Here is a 5810-nt window from a genome sequence, read left to right as displayed (position 1 = left end):
TGTTCGTGTTTGTCTTTTACTTTCAGCCTATGTGGACGAAAGTGTGTAACAGATAAGGAGATAAATGATAACGTAATCTGCAACAAAATCTGGAGTGCAAGGGTTCTAAAGTTAAAACTTACAGAGCGAAACCAGCATGATGCAAAAATTGGTGTTCGATCTATCACGTTTTATATACGGTACAATAAATTTGGTTGCCTTCGATTTATCACATTTTATATGTAATAAATTTGGATGCCATTTTTTGTTGGCAGTGAGATGTTGAGCTTTTCCGAAGTAATGTTCCCCTTACCGGTAATTTTATGTATGACGTAAAACATGATACGAGTCATTTTACAACACAGCGTAGTGCAGATTACAGAAATATTAATCTACTTAATAACAGATCCACAGCGGCGAGCAAATACGAATGAAAACGTTATAATCAACCAACTGTCATAAATTGCAGTACGTTACCAATAGTAATCGTTGATTACTATAATCAACACCCTTAGTATTTACAGTACGTACCGGTATTTTAATGTTAGACATAATAGATAAAATATCAAAGCACACACTAATTACGGTTAAAAAAATGAACAGCCCCCTCCTGTCCAGGATGAATCTGGCTGTTTCTAGCAAGAGCAATACGTGTAATGACTGCTACTCTAACACTATTCGCACTCAGTATTGTGTGTAGAGAATAATGCACAGAACACCTTGAATGATATTACAATAGAAGATATCCAACTGTGATGGTTAGGCTACTAATCTTTGTCTAGATGTTTTACACAAAGAGTTAGAAAAGATAGGTGATACACGTGCTACCGTGGCATTTGCAGCATAAGAGAGGAAGATGGAGTGTTGATAATGTATGTAAATTGACCCATTTGAAAATCATGAACAAGTAAAGGCAACTGGGCATTGAAAAGCTGCAACACTAGATATTAATCATACAAGTAATCATCATCTTGTCATTTGTGCTGTTATGAATAGCTCAAGAAACAAAGAAAACATATCCTTATTCACCTATTCCACAGGAAAATATGCACATATTTGCTCATGATAATTCATTGTAGTTAACTCTTTTGAAATAAGTGTTGGATGATACGACAATGTTAACATAGCTGACAGGAAGACAGAAATGGGTGAAAGCATACAGGGATACTGGAGTTCATTACCTCACTCATTGGTTGAAAATGATATATAATAGTGCTAGGGTTGAAGTAAACACAGTACATCAAAAGAAAAAAAAGATTGTAATGTATATTCAAATGGAGTTCAGAAAGAGAGATTTTTCTGTAGAAATGCATCGTCAGCCAGAGGATTAGTGTACAAGCAAAAATTGTAAAGGAGGTTAATTGAATCTGTGTCAAAGCATCTGAGCACCATGTCTGAAAAGCTCAACTATGTACATTTTCTTCAGATCTGTCTGTTTCATTACTTTCTGCAGAGTTTATGGTTATTGCCCTCAAACACACAGTTTTACCATCCAGTCATCAAAGCACAATTTGAAGTAACAGGTTTCAACTGCTCACTACTCAGGGTGAATTTATAAACAGCGATATTAGGATTTTTCCTGTTGCTACCCAACAGCAAAACACACAAAATAAATCCATAAACATCTAAACTGATATAAGTAAATAAATACCAAGAAACACTTGAAGTCGTAGGCTGTGCTATTTCAAGCTGACTTACTTCCTCACTATATGTGTTGTAGACATCAGTTAAATTAGCCTACAATGATAAGTCACTAGAAAACTAAAAGGACTATAATTTGACTATGCAAGAATGCATTACAATTCAAGCAGGCTTTGGTTTCCTAACTGTGAAACGAGATACAAGAGACAGCAAATACCTAAGGATACATTTAATTTGTAACATACAAAAAATTGAAATCTGCTATCTTCACTGATGGGAAATAGTCCAAACGTATAGCTCATACACAAACAACAACAACAAAAAAATTAAAATTAAGTTTGATGATAAAAGTCTCCTACAGCTGAGTTACTTTCAAAGGACTGCAGAACAACTGCCACCAGTGAAATCTTTGCAGAGGTGTCACAATTCTTATTCAGAGCTCAGTGCATTTATTTTATTTCTTTTATTCTTCCAGGGATTGTCTCACAGTTATGATGTAATTATAATGCAATGAAAACAAATAGCTCCAAAATATGCATAGTTATACACATAGGATTGGTAAGTACCGGTATGCTTTTATGTGTATAGGACAGGTTATCAGTTGGAGTCTTGATGAAGGAGCCATCCTGGCATTTCCCCGAATTTGTTTAGGAAAACCTAAATCTGAATGGCCAAACAGAACGAACTCCGTTCTTCTGAATACAGTCTCCTATTGAAAAAATTGCACTAATCAGAGGATGAATTTATGAATGATGAGATGATCCTTTGAACAGTGTGTGTATTTAATATCATAATGTTTACTGTAATACTGTATTTATACAATAATGTCTGCAAAATTTATACGCTAAGTACTGGTACATCATAAGAAAAACAATTTAATAATATTATTGTGTTAAACATAGGACTGTGCTAGTAAAAATAGTATTAGAAACTTAAATAACTGTGTACGAATATATCATGAGACAAAAACTGACATGTCTCCTGTACAGTAGATCAGATGATGTATAAAATGTATGTTATGAGATAAATAAGATACAAACATGAAATCGGTGTCTTAACAACTGGTACATCATAAGAAAAACAATTTAATAATATTATTGTGTTAAACATAGGACTGTGCTAGTAAAAATAGTATTAGAAACTTAAATAACTGTGTACGAATATATCATGAGACAAAAACTGACATGTCTCCTGTACAATAGATCAGATGATGTATAAAATGTATGTTATGAGATAAATAAGATACAAACATGAAATCGGTGTCTTAACAACTGCACTTCCTCATTTGGTTGGTCCCTAATGTATTAAGTTCTTTGATATACACACAACTTGTTCCAAATAATGTATATGAATATCATTTTGTTCTTCATTTATGCACCCATCCAGGACAACTGCTGTTGATTCCTGAGCCATGAACACGCGGCTTTGCCTTTTGAACTAACTCCAGTCTGCTCGGAAAACGGACTCCAAGCCCATAAACATGGCAGCAGTGCAAATCACTGTTCACATGTCTCTTAACTGTTCATAGCTTTGAAGGATAAGGCAGAATTTGTAAGCTTATATTCACTGCTGCTCTCTGATAATAACACTCTTTCATTATTCTTGTTTCTGTTTTATGAAAATAGTAAAGAAGATTAATGGTTCAATGAGTACATGAAATAAGAAGTAACATGATTTTGCATATGAGTAATGTCAGTTAATCTGCAGTACTTTAATACTCATCCATACAATAAATAATTTAATTTCATGTCGTATAATACTGACTTTCTCGTTATTGGTTTTTGCTTGAAACATTGCAGTGACGTAAGACCAGGTTGCTGTTTATGCTTCGTCCTGCACTTATTCTTGAAGATAAAAACCTGAAAATCAGTAGTGAAGCACATTAATGTAGTTTGTTTTCTCGGTAACAATTTCTCTAGAATTTGAGTGTACTGAAGTAACGGCTGTGACTTTAGCTGTTAGAAGAAAGGCAGAAAGCTTAGAGCTCATGCACCAATTATGTATGCAAACTCTACTGATCGTTACCTGTGAAAAACCACTTGTTGAATACGTGTGGATAAGAAGACTGTAGCTCACATAAATAATTGTAAGTAAAAGGCAACCTGATGAAAATATTAAAATATCTCCTACATTCGTTTGCAATGGCCTTGCCACAGTGGATACACCAGTTCCCATGCGATCATCGAAGTTAAGCGCTGTCGGGCGTGGTCAGCACTTGGATGGGTGACCATCCAGGCCGCCATGTGCTGTTGCCATTTTTCTGGGTGCACTCAGCCTCATTATGCCAACTGAGGAGCTACTCGACCGAATAGTAGTGGCTTCAGTCAAGAATACCATCATAACGATCGGGAGAGCGGTGTGCTGACCCCACGCCCCTCCTATCCGCATCCTCCTCTGAGGATGACACGGCAGTCGGATGATCCCGGTAGGCCACTCGTGGCCTGAAGTCGGAGTGCTTTTTTCCTACATTCGTTCAGCTTGTGAAACTGTATGTTTCTTCTTCAAGGCAAGTGGGAAAGAAAAATGTGGATTGATAGGCAATGAGAGCTGGGTACATGAAAGTGAAGATGATGGGAATGTCATTTGTGGGATAAGATATTACAGGCAAACAAGGATAATACGAGTACAACATTGAAACTGACAGAAAATAAACAGCGTTGAAAAAAAATTAAAAGTGAAGTAGAATAAAATAAAAGTCAGTAAGGTGAGAATGGGGAATGGAGTGATGTGGGGTGGAGAGAGGAAGGGTCAAGTTGTGTTGGGAAACCAGTGATTAAGTGAGAAGAGAGTTAAGTGGAGAAGATCCAAGGCAAAAAAAAAAGAAGGTGGGAGGGGGAGATATACTGCCTGTGGATAAAGAAGGGAGAAGAAATGTCAAAGGGTAGAGTACCAATCAAGGTAGAGTTGGGCTGGGAAAAAAGGCAGAATAAGGAATGTATGGTGGCTGAAAAGCAACAGGGTGAGAAGGGGCCAGAAGACCACATGTATCTGCAGCACATCATCTTTGTGAGGTAACAGTAGTTATGCCCACCTTGCAGTGAAGCAAGGTTCTCTGCAACAAAATATGTTGTGTATTACATATTTGTCTGACTGATAAGTGAAGCATGTTATGCAATCACACTATTCCACAAGCTGCACAGTCAGAAGTTTCATAGTAATGTGGACATCAGTGATCAGCTAGGAACACATCAGCATGCAACATTTGGCACAGAGACCATGCAACATAATTTTTTTATGTCAGGAAAAGAATAAAAGGCCCCTATGAATCTCTCTTCACCTCTTTCTGACCTAAGATCTGCTTTGTGTGTGCTGCATATATACATATAAACTTACGCCGTTATTGCCTTCTTCTACCAGACAAACATCACGGTGGCACTAAGGTGATAAAGGCAAAAGTTCCCTGAATTTCTGTGGGTTCTGTCAGTATTCTCCAAGGAAGGGCCACTCCAAGAGTTTCATAAGCATTACAGGACCACATCCTGTGATAGATATATTGTTTCTTAACATGAAGACCATCTTCCAAGGTGACAATGCCACACTTCAGACTCCTAGATGCTCATTTGGTGCTCCATGAATGTGCAGATGAACTGCAATACCTCCCAGAGCCTCACCAGTTCACAACTTCACTAAGGAAATGTGGTCAGCTTTAAAGAAGATAACGTGGCACAGTTTGTCACATGGAGATACGGGAAGGTTTCAGTTAGATTTTTATCATGTTAAGACACAGTTTTAGAAACAAGATTTTAAACTGCAAAACATTTCCAGAGCAGACATGGACTGTGGCGGTAAATTATTGGTTACAGATTAACACTGATGGAATTACAGGAAGGTAGGAAATTAAGAAAATTAGACCTGGATAACTTTGAAGCTACAGGGGTGTAAAGAGTTTCAAAGGTAGCATTAAGTACCAATTGGCTGAACAAGGGAAAGAAATACTATACAAGATGAATGGGACACATCATTGGATTACAGAGGATAAATTGAATAGCTGATTAAAGGGAAAAAATGCAGAAACTGAATTTGACAAAAGGAAATGCCCATCTACAAAAACAAACTGACAGAAAGTGCAAAATAACTAAGCAGGAATGGCTAAATGCCCTATAGGATAAGTGAAAAGCTATACAAACAAACCATTAGAAAAGAGATAAGCATCAGTATGAATACCAAAACTCTGAGGTTATCAAGTACTG

At 36.8% G+C, this 5810-nt stretch overlaps 1 pseudogene; it reads left to right on the top strand.

Moving 5' to 3' along the window:
* The first annotated feature begins 3757 nt into the window (after nt 1-3757).
* LOC126163441 (5S ribosomal RNA) lies at nt 3758-3875 on the top strand (annotated as a pseudogene).
* Nucleotides 3876-5810: the final 1935 nt, after the last annotated feature.

The sequence above is a fragment of the Schistocerca cancellata genome, chromosome 2 (assembly GCF_023864275.1).
Source record: "Schistocerca cancellata isolate TAMUIC-IGC-003103 chromosome 2, iqSchCanc2.1, whole genome shotgun sequence".
In the NCBI taxonomy this organism is placed as follows: Eukaryota; Metazoa; Arthropoda; class Insecta; order Orthoptera; family Acrididae; genus Schistocerca; species Schistocerca cancellata.
This window is presented reverse-complemented; position numbering and strand designations above follow the sequence as displayed.